This window comes from Salvelinus fontinalis, chromosome 23 (genome assembly GCF_029448725.1).
Source record: "Salvelinus fontinalis isolate EN_2023a chromosome 23, ASM2944872v1, whole genome shotgun sequence".
In the NCBI taxonomy this organism is placed as follows: Eukaryota; Metazoa; Chordata; class Actinopteri; order Salmoniformes; family Salmonidae; genus Salvelinus; species Salvelinus fontinalis.
Genome location: NC_074687.1, coordinates 15,369,559 through 15,388,022, shown reverse-complemented (window position 1 = coordinate 15,388,022; position 18,464 = coordinate 15,369,559). Strand labels below are relative to the sequence as shown.

General features: G+C 45.6%; 1 pseudogene; it reads left to right on the top strand.

Moving 5' to 3' along the window:
- LOC129821578 (dnaJ homolog subfamily C member 10-like) overlaps positions 1–18,464 on the top strand; it is a 47,430-nt pseudogene that overhangs the window by 18,804 nt on the left and 10,162 nt on the right.

The following is an 18,464-nucleotide window of genomic DNA, read 5'->3' as shown; positions in this document are numbered from 1 at the left end:
AATTTAGTTCGCAACGAGCCAGGCGGCCCAAACTGTTGCATATACCCATAACGCGAGAAGTGACACAATTGCCCTAGTTAAAATTGCCTGCTAACATGAATTTCTTTTAACTAGATATGCAGGTTTAAAAAAATATATACGTCTGTATCTAACATGCATGAAACCAAGGCTTTTACGGTTATAGAAGTCAACAAATAAGAGCACCTTGGTAATAGGTGTGGTGCTGGGGGCAACAGGGCCTGGGTTAACCTCTACATCACCGGGGGAGTAGGATAAGGGTACGGCTAAAGGTTATAAGAACTGGTCGTCTAGTGCATTGGGGACAGAGAATAAAAGGAGCAGATCTCTGGGCGTGGTAGAATAGATTCAGGGCATAATGTACAGACAAGGGTATGGTAGGGTGTGAGTACAGTGGAGGTAAACCTAGGGATTGAGTGACGATGAGAGCGGTTGTGTCTCTGGAGGCACCAGTTAAGCCAGGTGAGGTCTCCGCATGCATGGAGGGTGCGACGAAAGAGCTATCGAAGGCATTTAGGGCGGGGCTGGGGGCTCTATAGTGAAATAAAACAATAACTTACTTAAACAGCAGTAGACAAGGCATATTTACGTTACGGAGAGGCATGAGTAGCCGAGTGATCATAGGGTCCAATGAGCAGCAGTAGGTGAGCCAGGGGGCCGGTCAGTAGTCGCTACTACGCTAGGTGAGCTGGAGACACGGCGATTCAGAAAGCTAGCGGGCAGTGACCAGCAGATGGTGCTTCGGCGACGTCGCAACGGAAAAGCCTGTTGAAACCACCTTGGACGACTACGTCGGTGGATCGGTGGGGCTCCGTGTCGGCAATAAAGGGTCCATGCCAATTGGCAAAAGAGGTATTGTAGCTCAAGAATTAGCTGGTGGACCTCTTTGGCTAGCTGGGAGATGGGCCTAGCTCGAGGCTAACTGGTGCTTGCTTCGGGACAGATGCGTTAGCCAGGAGTAGCCATTCGGATTGCAGCTAGCTAGCTGCGATGATCCGGTGAAATGGTCCAGAGCTTGCGGTAGGAATCCGTAGATGTGGTAGAGAAAAAGCAGTCCGATATGCTCTGGCTTGATATCGCACTGTGTAGACTGGCAGGTATTGACCGAGCTGAGGCTGGCATCCGAGTTAACGGTGAAGCCACTGCTAGCGGTCTAACTGACTACTAGCTAGTAGATAGTTAGCTGGCGAGCTCTGATGGGGGTTCCGGTTCTAAAGTATAAAAATAGCAGATCTGTACCACATTGGGTGAGGCAGGTTGAAGGAGAGTATATTCAGTCCGTAGATGGAAAGTGAGATTAAAATATATATACGAAAAAAAACGAGAAACTATTATTTACAGGGGACAAGACATCCAACTGCTACACCATCTTGGATTCAAGGATTCAATAATATAGATTCAGTAATCTAGAGTTGGTTGGCTTCTCCGTGCATTGGCAGGACAGAGCAGCTACAGTACCAGTCAGTCTGGACACGTACTCATTCAAGGGTTTTTCTTTAGTTTTACTAAAATAAAATTCATAAATTCATAAAATTATGAAATAAAACATATGGAATCATGTAGTATCCAAAAAAGTGTGTAACAAATCAAAATGATATGAGATTCTTCAAAGTAGCCACCTTTTGCATTGATGACAGCTTTGCACACTCTTGGCATTCTCTCAACCAGCTTCACCTGGAATGCTTTTCCAACAGTCTTGAAGGAGTTCCCACATGACGAGCACTTGTTGCATGCTTTTCCTTCACTCTGTGGTCCAACTAATCCAAACTATCTCAATTGGGTTGAGGTTGGGTGATTGTGGAGGCCAGGTAATCTGATGCAGCACTCAGTCACTCTCCTTCTTGGTCAAATGTCCCTTACACGGCCTGGAGGTGTGTGGATAATTGTCCTGTTGAAAAACAAATGATAGTCCAACTAAGCGCAAACCAGATGGGATGGCGTATTGCTGCAGAATGCTGTGGTAGCCATGCTGGTTAAGTGTGCCTTGAATTCTAAATAAAGCACCATCACACCTCCTCCATGCTTCATAGTGGGAACCACACATGCAGAGATCATCTGTTCACCTACTCTGCGTCTCACAAAGACGGCGGATGGAACCAAAAATCTCCAATTTGGACTCGTCAAACCAAAGGACAGATTTCCACCGGTCTAATGTCCATTGCTCGTGTTTCTTGGCCCAAATAAGTATTTTCTTCTATTTGGTGTCCTTTTAATAGTGTTTTCTTTGCAGCAATTCGAACATGAAGGCCTGATTCACGCAGTCTCCTCTGGACACTTGACGTTGATGTCTGTTACTTGAACTCTGAAGCATTTATTTGGGCTGCAATTTGAGGTGCAGTTAACTCTAATGCACTTATCCTCTGCAGCAAAAGTTAACTCTGGGTCTTCCTTTCATGTGGCGGTAATCATAAGAGCCAGTTTCATCATAGGGCTTGATGATTTTTACGACTGCACTTGAAGAAACGTTCAAAGTTCTTGAAATGTTCCGTATTGACTGACCTTCATGTCTTAAAGTAATGATGGACTGTCGTTTCTCTTTTACATATTTGAGTTGTTCAAGTCCATATTATGGCAAGGTCTTTTATCAAATAGGGCCATCTTCTGTATACCACACCAACCTTATCACTACACAACTGATTGGCTCAAACCCATTAAGGAAAGAAATTCCGCAAAATAACTTTTAACAAGGCACACCTGTTAATTGAAATGTATTCCAGTGGACTACCTCATGAAGCTGGTTTAGAGAATGCCAAGTGTGCAAAGCTGTCAAGGCAAAGGGTGGCTACTATGAAGAATCTCAAATATATTTTGATTTGTTTTAACACTTTTTGGGGTTACTACATGATTCCGTGTGTTATTTCATAGTTTTGTTCTCTACAATGTAGACAATAGTAAAAATAAACACCAGTAGGTGTCAACTTTTGACTGGTACTGTACGTTTGTTAAGATGAGGTGGTGGGTGTGTCTATTTGTCAATAATGATGTCTAATATTAAAGTAGTCTCGTGGTATTGCTCGCATGAGGTAGAATACCTCATGATAAACTCTTGGTAGATGGTGTGGTTTACAGCTTATCTATATTATTCATAGCCGTCTATTTACCACCACAAACCGATGCCGGCACTAAGACTGCGCTCAACGAGCTGTATAAGGCCATAAGCAAACAAGAAAATGCTCATCCAGATGCAGCGCTCCTAGTGGCTAGGCATTTTAATGCAGGGAAACTCATCTGTTTTACCTCATTTCTACCAGCATGTCTCCTGTGGAACTAGAGGCTAACTCGAGATCACAGTTACTCCACACACACACACACACTCATACAAAACTCTCCCTTGCCCTCCATTTGGAAAATCTGACCATAACTCCATCCTCTTAATTCCCGTTTACAAGCAAAAACTCAAACACAAAGTTCCAGTGATGCGCTCAATACGTAAGTGGTCCGATTTAAAGCAGACGCTAAGCTACTGGACTGTTTTGCTAGCACAGATTGGAATACACTATGTATACAAAAGTATATGGACACCCTTTCAAATTAGTGGATTCGGTTATTTCAGCCACATGCGTTGCATGGCTGGGTCCCCATTTTTATGCAATCTCCATAGACAAACATTGGCAGTAAAATGGCCATACTGAAGAGCTCAGTGACTTTCAACGTGGCACCGTCATAGGATGCACACCTTTCCAACAAGTCAGTTTATCAAATTTCTGCCTTCCTAGAGCTGCCCCGGTCAACTGTAAGTGCTGTTATTGTGAAGTGGCAACGTCTAGGAGCAACAACGACTCAGCTGCGACGTGGTAGGCAACACAAGCTCACAAAACAGGACTGCCGAGTGATGTAGCGCTTAAAAAATCATCTGTCCTCGGTTGCAACACTCACTCTGAGTTCCAAACTGCCCCTGGAAGCAACGTCAGCACAATAACTGTTTGTCGGGAGCTTCATGAAATGGGTTTCAATGGCCGAGTAGTCGCACACAAGCCGAAGATCACCACACGCAATGCCAAGCGTCGGCTGGAGCGGTGTAAAGCTATTGGACTTTGGAGCAGTGGAAACATGTTCTCTGGAGTGAGGAATCACGCTTCACCATCTGGCAGTCTGACGGATGAATCTGGGTTTGGCAGATGCCAGGAGAATGCTACCTGCCCGACTGCATAGTGGAGGAATAATGGTCTAGGGATGTTTTTCATGGCTAGGCCCCTTTGTGGCAACAGTTTGGGGAAGGCCCTTTCCTGCTTCAGCATGACCCTGTGCACAAAGCGACGTCCATACAGAAATGGTTTGTTGAGATCGGTGTGGAAGAACTTGACTAGCATACACAGAGCCTTGATCTCAACCCCATCGAACACCTTTGGGATGAATTGGAATGATGACTGCGAGCCAGGCCTAAACACCCAACGTCAGTGCCCGACCTCACTAATGCTCTTGTGGCTGAATGGAAGCCAGTCCCCTCAGCAGTGTTCCGACATCTAGTGGAAAGCCTTCCCAGAAGAGTGGAGGGACGCTTATAAGAAATCCCACTGCGTCTTCCAACGAACCATCAAATGGGCAAAGTGACAATGCAGGACTAAGCTCGAATCCTACCACACTGCCTCTGACGCTCGTCAGAGGGGAAAACCCAACTACGTGCTGCCTAGTGACGCAAGCCTACCCGACGAGCTAAATACCTTCTATGCTCGCTTCAAGGCAAGCAACACAACCATGCATGAGAGCACCAGCTGTTCCAGACGACTGTGGGATCACACGCTCTGTAGCCGATGTGAGTAAAACTGTTTTAAAAAGAGCTAACATTCACAAGGCCGCAGGGCCAGACGGATTAACAAGAAACGTACTCGGAGCATGCGCTGACCAACTAGCAAGTGTCTTCACTCACATTTTCAACGTCTCCCTGACCCAGTCTGTAATACCCACATGTTCCAAGCAAACCACCATAGTCCCCGTGCCCAAGAACACGAAGGTAACCTGTCTAAAGGAGTATTGCCCTGTATCACTCACATTTGTAGCCATGAAATGCTTTGAAAGGCTGCTCATGTTTTCCATCAACACACACCATTATTCCAGACACCCTTGCATACCTCCCTGAGAATGCTGTTCATTGACTACGGATCAGCGTTCAACGCCAAGCTCATTGCTAAGAACCCTGGGATTAAACACATCCCTCGGCAATTGGATACTGACCTTAATGACGGGCTGCCCTCCGGTGGTTTGGGTAGGTAACACATCTACCACTCTGACCCTCAACACAGGGGCCCCGCAGGGGTGCGTGCTTAGCCCCCTTCTGTACTCCCTGTTCCCCTACGTCTGTGGCCCGACTCCAACACATAAAGTTTGCTGATTGTGGTAGGCTTGATCACAGACGATGATGCAGCCTACAGGGAGGAGGTCAGAGACCTGGCAGTGTCATTTCAGGACAACAACCTCACCCTCAACAAGACAAAGCAGCTGATCGTGGACTACAGGAAACGGAGGGCCCAGCACGCCTCCATTCACATCAACGGGGCTGTAGTGGAGACGGTCGAGAACTTCCAAGTTCCTCGGCATCCACATCACTAAGGACCTGTCATGGTCCAAACACACTAACAGTCATGAAGAGGGCATGACAACCCCCCCCCCCCCTTTAAAACGTTCTACAGCCACAAGCAAGGCACTGGAGAGAGTAGTGCGATCAACCCAGTACATCACTGGGGCCGAGCTCCCTGCCATCCAGGACCTCTCTACCAGGCGGTGTCAGAGGAAGGCCCTAAAAATTGTCAGACTCCAGCCACCCAAGTCAGTCTGTTCTCTCTGCTACCGCACGGCAAGTGATACAGGAGCGCCAAGTTGGGGACCAAAAGGCTCCTGAACAGCTTCTACCGTTAATTAAGCAGCAACCCAGACTGTATGCCTTTCACCCCCTACCTACACGTACATATTACCCGACTCAATCACCCCAACTACCTCGTACCCCAATACATTCACCCGGTAACGGTACTCCTTGTATATGGCCTTATTATTATTATTATTATTATTATTATTACTATTTTCTTTTATCTAGTTACTTTTTAACTGCATTGTTGGGAAAGGGCTCATAAGTAATCATTTCACAGTGAAGTCTACACTTGTTGTATTCAGCACGTGACATTTTATTTTATGATTGAACTAAATAATATTTGTTTCATTCAAGGAACTTAGTATGACTTACACATATCGGCAAGGCCTTTGTCTTACTGATTTCCACTGGGCTGTATGGCATACAGGCGTAGTAGGGCTATCATTCCTCTGGCTGTGTCGTAGTAAGGCGTAGGGCTATCATTCCTCTGGCTGTGTCGTAGTAAGGCGTAGGGCTATCATTCCTCTGGCTGTGTCGTAGTAAGGCGTAGGGCTATCATTCCTCTGGCTGTGTCGTAGTAAGGCGTAGGGCTATCATTCCTCTCTAGCTGTGTGGCGTATAGCTGTGCTAGGGCCATGACTCCAGCCCTGTCGTGTGTGTGTGTGGTGAGACACTGCAGGGTCTGTATCATGTCCTATCTAGTGATTTAAATATATATATATTTTCGATCCTGGTTACCGACATTAATCCTTAGTCCTGTCTCTCCGCTGCAGCCCTTCAGCCTCTAAGTGATAACGTACAGATGGCAGTCAGTGTTTTTACATTTTAGTCATTTAGCAGATGCTCTTATCCAGAGTGACTTACAGGAACAATTAGGGTTAAGTGCCTTACTCGAGGGCACATCGACAGATTTTTCACCTAGTTGACTCAATGTATCCAACCAGAGACCTTTCGGTTACTTGCCCAACGCTCATAAACACCGCCCCTATTAATGTGAAGGACTGTGGGAACCCACTGCAGCGGAACCTGGTTAGGATAATTGAACGGTAAACGAGTGCGAGACGGCCGGGTGTCGGCTTATCCACCAATCACCACCTACTGGGGATTAAAACCTGGGACTACTACCCATCCAGGCAATATCTGCTATCTGCCTGACATGGATGTAATATTGAATCATTGATCTAAATCAGTAGCAGTAATGCAAATTCAGTATCCACTGGGATGTGACTTCTCCTGATTTTTAATCTGACATCCTCCATTCATATTTTGAAACTGGCCTTTCCCCTAGCCAAACTCAAAATGTTCTGATTATTTTTTTAATACCTTTTTTATTTAACTAGGCAAGTCGGATCATATCCCTGTGTATCAGCCAAACGTAAATGTGTTTCTGGTTATGCTGGATAACTAAAAGTAGCAGTAGCTACTACAGTAATGTAACGTATGTCCTATGTTCCTGTTTTCAGTATAATATCCATGCCTACCCGACCACGGTCATCTTTAACAAGTCCTCCATCCATGAGTACGAGGGACATCACTCTGCTGATGGAATCCTGGAGTTCATACAGGTGAGAAGTTACAATTAGCCTAGTTTGCAGTATGGTGCAGTCTCCTTGCGAGCCAGTGCTTATAGCATCAGAGAGGTTTAAAACTAAGACTCAGCATATGGTTACTGTACCACTCAATTAATTTTTTATTTAACCTTTAACTAGGCAAGTCCGTTAAGAACAAATTCTTATTTACAATGATGGCCAAACCCGGACGATGCTGGGCCAACTGTGCGCCGCCCATTAGGACTCCCAATCACGGCCAGTTGTAATACAGCCTGGATTTGAACCAGGGTGTCTGTAGTGACTCCTCAAGCACTGGGATGCCTTGCCTTAGACCGCTGTGACACTCGGGAGCCCAATTGACAATGGTTCTGGATTTTCAGGCACTTTATACAATAGAGCCCTACTTTAGTGACACCTGATTCTCCCCACTTTTCCAGGGCTTGGTCAACCCCACGGTGGTGACCATGGACCAAGACAGCTTTGCTGAGCTGGTAAAGAGGAGGAAACACAGTGAGACCTGGATGGTGGACTTCTATGCCCCATGGTGTGGGCCCTGTCAGGCCTTGCTGCCTGAGTGGAGGAGGATGGCACGGGTAGGTACTGGTTCTATAGGGCAGGAGGATGCTGGATTTCTATTGTTACAACCTGGCTCAAGATTGTAACAATGGGAACCCACACACTGAGTAAAGGAATAACAAAATTAATTTATTACATAGATAAAGTAAACACACAAAACAATAATCAGATGCGGCATGACGGTCAGTAAATTAGGTGTAAACTGCCAAAGCCACAATGAAACAACCAAAGGTATGCATGGAGAGAGGAATCTCTTGCTGAATGAGGAAACAGTGGCTTTATGCTACAGCTGAGCTTTCACAGGTGTGCCCCATCGGCACTGATGACCCTCCCAGCTCCGCCCACCTCTCCTACTCCACCCACCAAACTCCTGCAGGAAGTAAGCACAGCAAAACACAGTAGATGCTCCATGGTGTGGGCCCTGCCAGGCCCTGCTGCCTGAGTGGAGAAGGGTAGCTTGGATAGCTGGTAAGTAGGAGGCAGTAGGTTGTAGACCGGCTGGAGAGAGTAGGCTGTTGGCAGGAGGGAGTAGAGAGTAGGTACTTAGGTAGAAGGATGGTAGACGTCTATGCTCCCTGGTGTGGCTGGGTAGAGGAGGGCACAGGTGGGTTGTAGGGTGGGTAAGGGTGGCACGAGTAGATATTTGGTAGTAGAGATTGGGGCTAGGCATTGGCCACTGGGCAGTAATCAGTAGGATGGTGGACTTTCTATGCCCCCTGGTATGGTCCCTGTCATGCTGCCTGAGTGCCTGAGGAGAATGGCACGGATAGGTAGTGGACTGTAGTGCAGTAGGCTGTAGCGAGAACTCGTATATCTACCCTGCTGCCAGAGTGGCGAATGGCACGGGTAGGTACAGTAGGCCCAGCAACCGAGCTTCCACTGATGTGTTCTCTGGATATCGGGTGCCTTAAATCTAGCAAAGATGTGTAGAGATATATGGTATGAGCATTATCACATTTCATTCTACGGTGGATAGGTGTCATCAACAAATCCAACTAAATGCATTTGTCTTCCAAGATTTTCTAAATTGTCGTCCACTATAGTGAAATAATTTGTATTCTGTCTGCTGATGTCTCCTCAGGCGCTCAATGGTATGATAAAGGTGGGGACGGTGGACTGTCAGAAACACCACTCCTTCTGCCAGGGAGAGGGGGTCAGAGTCTACCCTGAGATACGCCTCTACCCACAGAACGCCAACCGACGAGACGTATACCAGTATGTACCTTACTGTCCTTTCACAAGCGTTTCAGAGATGCTTGATTCAGACCTTAGTCTTACAGTTCCTGATCAAATTTTATTGGTCGCTTACACCTGGTTAGCAGATGTTAATGCGAGTGTAGCGAAATGCTTATGCTTCTAGTTCCGACCGTGCAGTAATATCTAACAAGTAATCTAACAATTTTACAACAACTACCTTATACACACAAGTGTAAAGGAATGAATAAAAATATGTACATGCACAGGCACTTTATACAATAGAGCCCTACTTTAGTGACACCTGATTCTCCCCACTTTTCCAGGACTTGGTCAACCCCACGGTGGTGACCATGGACCAAGACAGCTTTGCTGAGCTGGTAAAGAGGAGGAAACACAGTGAGACCTGGATGGTGGACTTCTATGCCCCATGGTGTGGGCCCTGTCAGGCCTTGCTGCCTGAGTGGAGGAGGATGGCACGGGTAGGTACTGGTTCTATAGGGCAGGAGGATGCTGGATTTCTATTGTTACAACCTGGCTCAAGATTGTAACAATGGGAACCCACACACTGAGTAAAGGAATAACAAAATTAATTTATTACATAGATAAAGTAAACACACAAAACAATAATCAGATGCGGCATGACGGTCAGTAAATTAGGTGTAAACTGCCAAAGCCACAATGAAACAACCAAAGGTATGCATGGAGAGAGGAATCTCTTGCTGAATGAGGAAACAGTGGCTTTATGCTACAGCTGAGCTTTCACAGGTGTGCCCCATCGGCACTGATGACCCTCCCAGCTCCGCCCACCTCTCCTACTCCACCCACCAAACTCCTGCAGGAAGTAAGCACAGCAAAACACAGTAGATGCTCCATGGTGTGGGCCCTGCCAGGCCCTGCTGCCTGAGTGGAGAAGGGTAGCTTGGATAGCTGGTAAGTAGGAGGCAGTAGGTTGTAGACCGGCTGGAGAGAGTAGGCTGTTGGCAGGAGGGAGTAGAGAGTAGGTACTTAGGTAGAAGGATGGTAGACGTCTATGCTCCCTGGTGTGGCTGGGTAGAGGAGGGCACAGGTGGGTTGTAGGGTGGGTAAGGGTGGCACGAGTAGATATTTGGTAGTAGAGATTGGGGCTAGGCATTGGCCACTGGGCAGTAATCAGTAGGATGGTGGACTTTCTATGCCCCCTGGTATGGTCCCTGTCATGCTGCCTGAGTGCCTGAGGAGAATGGCACGGATAGGTAGTGGACTGTAGTGCAGTAGGCTGTAGCGAGAACTCGTATATCTACCCTGCTGCCAGAGTGGCGAATGGCACGGGTAGGTACAGTAGGCCCAGCAACCGAGCTTCCACTGATGTGTTCTCTGGATATCGGGTGCCTTAAATCTAGCAAAGATGTGTAGAGATATATGGTATGAGCATTATCACATTTCATTCTACGGTGGATAGGTGTCATCAACAAATCCAACTAAATGCATTTGTCTTCCAAGATTTTCTAAATTGTCGTCCACTATAGTGAAATAATTTGTATTCTGTCTGCTGATGTCTCCTCAGGCGCTCAATGGTATGATAAAGGTGGGGACGGTGGACTGTCAGAAACACCACTCCTTCTGCCAGGGAGAGGGGGTCAGAGTCTACCCTGAGATACGCCTCTACCCACAGAACGCCAACCGACGAGACGTATACCAGTATGTACCTTACTGTCCTTTCACAAGCGTTTCAGAGATGCTTGATTCAGACCTTAGTCTTACAGTTCCTGATCAAATATTATTGGTCGCTTACACCTGGTTAGCAGATGTTAATGCGAGTGTAGCGAAATGCTTATGCTTCTAGTTCCGACCGTGCAGTAATATCTAACAAGTAATCTAACAATTTTACAACAACTACCTTATACACACAAGTGTAAAGGAATGAATAAAAATATGTACATATAAATATATGGATGAGCGATGGCTGTGCGGCATAGGCAAGATGCAGTGGATGGTACAGTATATACAGTTGAAGTCGGAAGTTCACATACACTTAGGTTCAAGTCATTAAAACTCGTTTTTCAATGACTCCACAAATTTCTCGTTAACAAACTATAGTTTTGCATGTCGGTTAATACCTGCAGCCCTTCAGCCTCTAAGTGATAACGTACAGATGGCAGTCAGTGTTTTTACATTTTAGTCATTTAGCAGATGCATTTTTCCAAAAATTTTCCAAAAATCATTTTTCCAAAAATTGTTTACAGACAAATTATTTCACTTATAACTCACTGTATCACAATTCCAGTGGGTCAGAAGTTTACATACACTAAGTTGACTGTGCCTTTTAAACAGCTTGGAAAATTCCAGAAAATTATGTCATGGCTTTAGAAGCTTCTGATAAATTATGTCAAATTAGCCTGAGTCAATTGGAGGTGTACCTGTGGATGTATTTCAAGGACTACCTTCAAACTCAGTGCCTCTTTGCTTGATATCATGGGAAAATCAAAAGAAATCAGCCAAGACCTCAGAAGAAAAATGGTGGACCTCCACAAGTCTGGTTCATCCTTGGGAGCAATTTCCAAATGCCTGAAGGTACCACGTTCATCTGTACAAACAATAGCACGCAAGTATAAACACAATGGGACCATGCAGCCGTCATACCGCTCAGGAAGTAGACGCATTCTGTCTCCTAGAGATTAACTTACTTTGCGGCAAAAAGTGCAAATCAATCCCAGAACAGCAGCAAAGGACCTTGTGAAGATGCTGGAGGAAACGGGTACAAATGTATCTACACTGCTCAAAAAAATGGGAACACTAGGGAACACTAAAATAACACATCCTAGATCTGAATGAATGAAATATTCTTATTAAATACTTTTTTCTTTACATAGTTGAATGTGCTGACAACAAAATCACACAAAAATTATCAATGGAAATCAAATTTATCAACCCATGGAGGTCTGGATTTGGAGTCACACTCAAAATTAAAGTGGAAAACCGGACTACAGGCTGATCCAACTTTGATGTAATGTCCTTAAAACAAGTCAAAATGAGGCTCAGTAGTGTGTGTGGCCTCCACGTGCCTGTATAACCTCCCTACAACGCCTGGGCATGCTCCTGATGAGGTGGCGGATGGTCTCCTGAGGAATCTCCTCCCAGACCTGGACTAAAGCATCCGCCAACTCCTGGACAGTCTGGTGCAACGTGGCGTTGGTGGATGGAGTGAGACATGTCCCAGATGTGCTCAATTGGATTCAGGTCTGGGGAACGGGCGGGCCAGTCCATAGCATCAATGCCTTCCTCTTGCATGAACTGCTGACACACTCCAGCCAGATGAGGTCTAGCATTGTCTTGCATTAGGAGGAACCCAGGGCCAACCGCACCAGCATATGGTCTCACAAGGGGTCTGAAGATCTCATCTCGGTACCTAATGGCAGTCAGGCTACCTCTGGCGAGCCCATGTAGGGCTGTGCGGCCCCCCAAAGAAATGCCACCCCACACCATGACAGACCCACCACCAAACCGGTCATGCTGGAGGATGTTGCAGGCAGCAGAACGTTCTCCACGGCGTCTCCAGACTGTCACGTCTGTCACGTGCTCAGTGTGAACCTGCTTTCATCTGTGAAGAGCACAGGGCGCCAGTGGCAAATTTGCCAATCTTGGTGTTCTCTGGCAAATGCCAAACTTCCTGCACGGTGTTGGGCTGTAAGCACAACCCCCACCTGTGGACGTCGGGCCCTCATACCACCCTCATTGAGTCTGTTTCTGACCGTTTGAGCAGACACATGCACATTTGTGGCCTGCTGGAGGTCATTTTGCAGGGCTCTGGCAGTGCCCCTCCTTGCACAAAGGCGGAGGTAGCGGTCCTGCTGCTGGGTTGTTGCCCTCCTACGGCCTCCTCCACGTCTCCTGATGTACTGGCTTGTCTCCTGGTAGCGCCTCCATGCTCTGGACACTACGCTGACAGACACAGCAAACCTTCTTGCCACAGCTCGCATTGATGTGCCATCCTGGATGAGCTGCACTACCTGAGCCATTTGTGTGGGTTGTAGACTCCGTCTCATGCTACCACTAGAGTGAAAGCACCGCCAGCATTCAAAAGTGACCAAAACATCAGCCAGGAAGCATAGGAACTGAGAAGTGGTCTGTGGTCACCACCTGCAGAACCACTCCTTTATGTCTTGCTAATTGTCTATAATTTCCACCTTTTGTCTATTCCATTTGCACAACAGCATGTGAAATTTATTGTCAATCAGTGTTGCTTCCTAAGTGGACAGTTTGATTTCACAGAAGTGTGATTGACTTGGAGTTACATTGTGTTGTTTAAGTGTTCCCTTTATTTTTTTGAGCAGTGTATATCCACAGTAAAACGAGTCCTATATTGACATAACCTGAAAGGCCGCTCAGCAAGGAAGAAGCCACTGCTCCAAAACCGCCACAAAAAAGCCAGGCTACGGTTTGCAACTGCACATGGGGACAAAGATCGTACGTTTTGGAGAAATGTCCTCTGGTCTGATGAATATATTGGATATATTGAAGCAACATCTCAAGACATCAGTCAGGAAGTTAAAGCTTGTTCGCAAATGGGTCTTCCAAATGGACAATGACCCCAAGTATACCCCAAGTATACTTCCAAAGGTGTGGCAAAATGGCTTAAGGATAACAAAGTCAAGGTATTGGAGTGGCCATCACAAAGCCCTGACCTCAAGCACATGAATTTGTGGGCAGAACTGAAAAAGTGTGTGCGAGCAAGGAGGCCTACAAACCTGACTCAGTTACACCAGCTCTGTCAGGAGGAATGGGCCAAAATTCACCCAACTTATTGTGGGAAGCTTGTGGAAGGCTACCTGAAATGTTTGACCCAAGTTAAACAACTTAAAGGCAATGCTAGCGAATACTAGTTGAGTGTATGTAAACTTCTGACCCACTGGGAATGTGATGAAAGAAATAAAAGCTGAAATAAATCATTCTCTCTACTATTATTCTGACATTACACATTCTTAAAATAAAGTGGTGATCCTAAGACAGGGACTTTTTACTAGTATTAAATGTCAGGAATTGTGAAACTGAGTTTAAATGTATTTGGCTAAGGTGTATGTAAACTTCCGACTTTAACTGGACATATGAAATGTTTACATACCCTACATTACTCATTATATGACGTGTCACTGTTTAAAGTGACTAGTGATACATTTATTACATCCAATTTTTAAAGTGGCTAGAGATTTCAGTCAGTATGATGTTAGTGATGGCTGTTTAACAGTCTGATGGCCTTAAGATAAACAGCTTCTTTCAGTCTCTTGGTCCCAGCTTTGATGCACATGTACTGACCTCGCCTTCTGGATGATAGCGGGGTGAACAGGCCGTGACTCGGGTGGTTGTTTTTCGTTGATTATCTTTTTGGCCTTCCTGTGACATTGGGTGATGTAGGTGTCCTGGAGGGCAGGTAGTTTGCCCCCGGTGATGCGTTTTGCAGACCTCACTACCCTCTACAAGGTAGAGCCTTGTGGTTGTGGGCGGAGCAGTTGCATAACAGGCGGTGATACAGCCCGACAGAATGCTGTCAATTGTTCATCTGTAAAAGTTTGAGTGTTTTTGGTGACAAGCCAAATTTCTTAAGCCTCCAGAGGTTTTAGAGGCGCTGTTGCACCTTCTTCACCACACTGTCTGTATGGGTGGGCCATTTCCATTTGTCCGTGATGTGTACGCCGAGGAACTTAACTTTCCACCTTCTCCACTACTGGCCCGTCGATGTGGATTGGGGGTGCTCCCTCTGCTGTTTCCTGAAGTCCACAATCATCTCCTTTGTTTTGTTGACGTTGAGTGTGAGGTTATTTTCCTGACACCACACTCCGAGGGCCCTCACCTCCTCCCTGTAGGCCGTCTCGTCGTTGTTGGTGATCAGGCCTACCACTGTAGGCTTTACATGTTGTACAGGTCACATTCTGTATACTTTATATTAAGTTTTAAAGTTTACATGTTGCTTACATATTGTAAAGTTTACCTTAAGTTATGTTGTAAATATGAGTGCTGTTTTTATTTCTCTCACCAGGAGTTACAACGGCTGACATCGAGATGCTCACTCTCTCAAAGTCTGGGCTATGGGGTATGTTCTCTCCAGTGTGTTTCTGATGTTAGCCTGTCCTAGCCTTTTAACAATCATTATTAGAGGAATATTTGTATCTGATTTGTATTTGACAAAGGAATTTATGCAGTCTGTCTTTGTCTTAGCACTCTTCCAAGAGCGTCAGTGGATCTGACTCCAGATGACTTCAGGAACAAGGTGATGGGAGGGAAGGATCACTGGGTGGTGGACTTCTATACTCCGTGGTGTGGACCATGCCAGCACTTTGCCCCAGAGTTCGAGGTCCTCGTAAGATATCCTCTCCACTCCCACCATCTCTCAAACACTTTTTTTTCTGGGCCCATTTTCATAAAGCGTCCGAGTAGGGAGTGGTGATTAAGGATCAGGTCCCCCTTGTCCATGTAGGCTAATTATGATATAAATGGATAAACTGATCTACTCTGAGACACTTCATGAATACAGCCCCTATTCGTGTTTGTGAAGCAGCTGTATTTTCCATGCTAGAGCGAAATTATTGTTTCTGCCTCTACTCATACTGTGCTTCCAGCGCTAGGCTGGTAACAGCTTAACAGTAACAGTGGAGTGCCTTGTGTGGCTCTGCTCTGAATAATGTAATGGTTCTGAAGTGTCTGAGTCACTAGGTGGCAATGTTTTTGTTTGTGCACAAATGGCACATTATTTACTATTTGTTTGGATGCTTATTATTTGATAGCCGTTAGTTTAAACAATAATCCACTTTTTTTGTATTTTTTTAGGTTCCCCATTAGCTGTTGCAAAAACAGCAGCTGCTCTTCCTGTGGTCTACATGAAACATGACATTATACAGTAAATTAATAGACAAGAACAGCTCAAGGACAGAACTACATGCAGTGTCTTTGGAAAGTATTCAGACCCCTTGACTTTTTACACATTTTGTTGCGTTAGTCTTATTATAAAATGGATTAAATTGTTTGTCCCTCATCAATCTGCACACAATATCCCATAATGAAAAAGCAACAACTGGTTTTTATACATTTTGGCAAATTTATTACAAAAAAATGATATCACAAAATATTCGGACCCCTTACTCAGTCCTTTTGAGGCACCTTTGGCAGTGATTACAGCATTGAGTCTTCTTGGGTATGACGCTACAAGCTTGGCACACCTGTATTTGGGGAGATTCTCACATTCTTCTCGGCAGATCCTCTCAAGTCAGGTTGGATGGGGAGCATTGCTGCACAGCTATTTTCAGGTCTCTCCAGAGATGTTCGATCCGGTTCAAGTCCGGGCTCTGGCTGGGCCACTTAAGGACATTCAGAGACTTGTCCCGAAGCCACTCCTGCGTCGTCTTGACTGTGTGCTTAGGGTCGTTGTGCTATTGGAAGGTGAACCTTCGCCCCCCAGTCTGAGGTCCTGAGTGCTCTGGAGCAGGTTTTCATCAATAATCTCTCTTTGCACTTTGATCTGTTCATCTTTGCCTCGATCCTGACTAGTCTCCCAGTCTGCCGCTGAAAAACATCCCCACAGCACCATGCTTCATGTTTTGGCGGATGCATTGTCAGGGATGGTGCCAGGTTTCCTCCTTACATGATGTTTGGCATTCAGGCCAAAGAGGTCAATCTTGGTTTCATCAGACCAGATCATCTTGTTTCTCATGGTCTGAGAGTCTTAAGGTGCCTTTTGGCAAGGTCTAAGCGGCCTTCCATCTGGCCATGGTACCATAAAGGACTAATTGGTGGAGTGCTGCAGAGATTGTTGTCCTTCTGAAAGTTTCTCCACAGAGGAACTCTAGAGCTTTGTCAGAGTGACCATCGGGTGCTCGATTGCGCCGTTTGGCCGGGCAGCCACCTCTAGGAAGAGTTTTGGTGGTTTTTAAGAATGATTGAGGCCACTGTGTTCTTGGACCTTTAATGCTGCAGAAATGTTTTGGTACCCCTCCCTAGATCTGTGCCTAAGACACAATCCTGTCTCGGAGCGCTACGGACAATTCCTTCGACCACATGGCTTGGTTTTTGCTAGATGGTGTGTGTATTTATTGATAAGTAGGCTACATGTGCTTTTTTTTAAATGCACAGTGCCTTTGGAAAGTATTCAGACCCCTTTACTTTTTCTGCATTTTGTTATATTACAGCCTTATTCTAATGCACTGTCAACTGTGGGACCTTATATCGACAGGTGTGTGTGTGCCTTTCCAAATCATGTTCAATCAATTGAATTTACCACAGGTGGACTCCAATCAAGTTGTAGAAACATCTCAAGGATGATCAATGGAAACAGGATGACCTGAGCTCAATTACGAGTCTCAGCAAGGGGTCTAAATACTTATGTAAATAAGGTATTTCTGTTTTTATTTTTAATACATTTGCAAAAAAAAATCTAAACTTTGCTTTGTCAAAATGAGGTATTGCGTGTTTTAGAATAAGGCTGTAATATAACAAAATGCAGAAAAAGTAAAGGGGTCTGAATACTTTCCAAAGGCACTGTTTTTTTTTTATCCAGGTTTGCTGTTTATTTGAGCAGTATGTGATGGAACAAAGTTCCATGCAATAATGTCTCTATATAATACACTTTCTTGAATTTGTTCTGGATTTGGGGACTGTGGAAAGACCCCTGGTGGCATGTCTGGTAGGGTAAGTGTGTGTCAGCTGTGTAAGTTGACTATGCAAACAATTTGGGATTTTCAACACATTTGTGTTTATTATAAAAAGTGATGCGGTCAGTTTCTCCTCAACTCTTAGCCAAGAGAGACTGGCATGCATAGTATTTATATCAGCCCTCTGGCCACAATGAAGAGCAAGACGTGGCGCTCTGTTCTGGGCCAGCTGCAGTTTAACTAGGTCTTTCCTTGCAGCACTCGACCACACGACTGGACAATAATCAAGATTATACAAAACTAGAGCCTGCACAACTATCTTCTGAGCTCGTGCTGCTAGGTGACCTAAACTGGGACATGCTTAACACCCCGGCCATCCTACAATCCAAGCTTGATGCCCTCAATCTCACACAAATTATCAATGAACCTACCAGGTACAACTCCAAATCCGTAAACACGGGCACCCTCATAGATGTCATCCTAACTAACTCGCCCTCCAAATACACCTCTGCTGTTTTCAATCAAGATCTCAGCGATCACTGCCTCATTGCCTGCATCCGTAATGGGTCTGCGACCAAACGACCACCCCTCATCACTGTCAAACGCTCCCTAAAACAGTTCTGCGAGCAGGCCTTTCTAATTGACCTGGCCGGGGTATCCTGGAATGACATTGACCTCATCCCGTCAGTAGATGATGCCTGGCTA